This window comes from Phodopus roborovskii, unplaced genomic scaffold (assembly GCF_943737965.1).
Source record: "Phodopus roborovskii unplaced genomic scaffold, PHOROB, whole genome shotgun sequence".
NCBI lineage: Eukaryota > Metazoa > Chordata > Mammalia > Rodentia > Cricetidae > Phodopus > Phodopus roborovskii.
In genome coordinates, this window is record NW_026126485.1 from 11,639,724 (window position 1) to 11,642,653 (window position 2,930).

The 2,930-nt window shown below is 41.1% G+C and overlaps 1 pseudogene; it reads right to left on the reverse strand.

The window, feature by feature from the left end:
- Positions 1–399: 399 nt before the first annotated feature.
- LOC127229818 (high mobility group protein B1-like) lies at positions 400–1,054 on the reverse strand (annotated as a pseudogene).
- Positions 1,055–2,930: the final 1,876 nt, after the last annotated feature.

The following is a 2,930-nucleotide window of genomic DNA, read 5'->3' on the forward strand; positions in this document are numbered from 1 at the left end:
GAACAATTATCTTCGTATAAGATGCATGAAGATGGAAAAAAAAAACCCAAAACAAACAAACAAAAAAAAACCAAAAAAACTACCGTCCCCATATATAACTAATTTGTGCTGTGCACCAAGAACCTGCTTTAAATTTCCATGCCAATTTACAACCCCCAAACTGTACCAGGCAAGGTTAGTGGCTATTGAAAATACCACCAGGACAGGGCTATCTATCTAAAGACACATTCGGGAGTGTGTTAACTATACAAAAAAAGACACTGTACCGTTTAAAAACAAATCTTACACAGCCTTACATTTCAATTTTTTTTTCTTTAAAAGGAGTGAGTTGTGTACAGGGGGGTTAAATGCTTTATAGACAAAAAACAAAACAAAACAAAAAACTGCGCTAGAACCAACTTATTCATCATCATCTTCTTCATCTTCGTCTTCCTCTTCTTCCTCCTCTTCTTCATCCTCTTTATCCTCCTCCTCTTCCTCTTCCTTCTTTTTCTTGCTCTTTTCTGCCTTGACCACCCCCTTTTTCACTGCATCGGGTTTCTCTTTAGCTCTGTAAGCAGCAATATCCTTTTCATACTTCTCCTTCAGCTTGGCAGCCTTCTTCTCGTAGGGCTGCTTGTCATCTGCAGCAGTGTTGTTCCACATCTCTCCCAGTTTCTTTGCAACATCACCAGTGGACAAGCCTGGGTGTTCTCCTTTGATTTTTGGGCGATACTCAGAACAGAACAAGAAGAAGGCCGAAGGAGGCCTCTTGGGTGCATTGGGGTCCTTGAACTTTTTTTTTGGTCTCCCCTTTGGGGGGAATGTAGGTTTTCATTTCTCTTTCATAACGAGCCTTGTCCGCCTTTGCCATGTCTTCAAATTTCCCCTTTTCTTTAGCAGACATGGTCATCCACCTTTCTGAGCATTTCTTGGAGAACTCTGAGAAGTTGACAGAAGCATCCGGGTGCTTCTTCTTGTGTTCCTCCTGGCAAGTTTGCACAAAGAATGCATATGAGGACATTTTGCCTCTCGGCTTTTTAGGAATTCCTTTGCCCATGTTCAGTTGATTTTCGTCCACGAGGCACAGAGTCACCCAGTGCCCGTCTGGCTCGCGCTTGCCCCGGCGCTGTCTCTATGGAGCTCAATGTACTGCCAACCTTAGAATCTTTTTATACTAAGCTCTGCAGATGAGTTTCAGACTCAGTCTGCAGAACCCAAGACAGAGGCATCATCAAGTTCTCACATACTCTCAGATAATTTTAAGTTGTAGTCTCCACTGGAAGCATGGCCTAAGTCTTAATTGGCAACTGGTATTTGAGATTAAGAAGTGAGAATATAAAATAAATAAGTTTTCATAAAAAAGAGAGCAGAGCCAAAGAGACAGATCAGATTAGGTAAGGTGTAGGGGTAGGTGATTCTTAAAGACAGTGATTCTAGGCTGAGTAAGTACACAAAGGAGAATAAGGGTAACCAAATATAAGACAGGTAGGAGCTGGAGCAGTGGTTCTCAACATTTTTAATGCTGTGACCCTTGAAAACAATTGCTCATGTTGTGGTGACCCATACCCATAAAATTATTTTTTGTTGATATTTCATAACTGTAATGTTGTTACTGTTCAGAATTATAATGTGAATTTCTGATGGTCTTAGGTGACCCCTGTGAAAGGTTCATTGGACTCCCAAAGGGGTTGTGACTCACAGATTGAGAACTTCTGGGCTAGATAATTGGCTCAGTGGTTAAGAGCGCTGACCTCTCCTCCAAAGGACCCAGGTTCAATTCTGAACACCCACCTGGCAGCTCACAATTCCAATACCAGGGGATTGAAACCCCTCTTCTTACCTCCATGGGCACTACACACACATGGTACACAGATTTATATGCAGGCAAAACATCTACATACATTAAAATGAGAAAAATACCTTTAAAATTATTAACATAAAAGTCAGACCGAAGACTGTGCATTTAAAGAATAAAACTATGTGGGCTAGAGAGGTGTTTTTGCTCTTAAAGGCTAGGCTCACAACCAAAAATATAAGAATAAAACTAGTCATGTTGCTGTATGTCCACATTCCTACCACTGAAGAGTCAGGAGGGCCATAGCAACTTTAGGACTAGCCTGGTCTAACATAGTGAGTTCTGGGCTACCCATGGCTCCTTGCGGAGACTATTTTTCAATGCCTCCTGATATGGAAGACAATAAAAGACAATTAAAATATGTGGCTGCTCTACCCCAGCTTTTGTTGAGGCAGGAAGCTCAAGCTTGTCTTGAAGATCCTCCTGCCTCAGCCTCTCTAATTGTAGACTTAAAAGCAATGGCACATTCCCAAGCTGGGTATAGAACTCAAGGCCTTGAAAATGCTTGGCAAGAATTCTACCACAGCCCTCAACAACTCCTAGTTCTATATATGATGAATTGTTTATAGCAATCCTATAATCTCAACTTCTTTAAGCACCATTCTTTAAAAACCACATCCCTAGAAGTCAATTATTTGTAGCAAGACATAGAAATCCAAGTATAGATGGCATCTGCATAATTGAATTCTAGGTGCTGGAAGTATTGAATAGAAATTTTCATCTTCTTTACCCCCCTCCCTAGTTTTCCTCCAAGAAGTTGATGGGCAAAGTCTAGTGGGCAGTGATCTACTTTTCTGCTGTCAACAGAATGAGTGTACAAAGGGTTTTCTAGGCTCTGTGCTCTGAAAGTTGTCAAGGCAAGCCTCTTCCTCCATAGAATAGCTGGACAAGAGTCTCTTCTATACACCCAGCTCCCCACATGTAAGTCACAAGCCTACAGTTTCACTTAAGCCTCAAACACACCACAAATTCCAATCTAGATTTACCATCAGTAAGGATGATACTTTAATCTTTTTGTTCCTTTTATTTCCTAATAGGTTCAGTAGTCAGAAAGAAGGGAAATGAAATTCATTAGCTCCATGTCTTCTTCCCT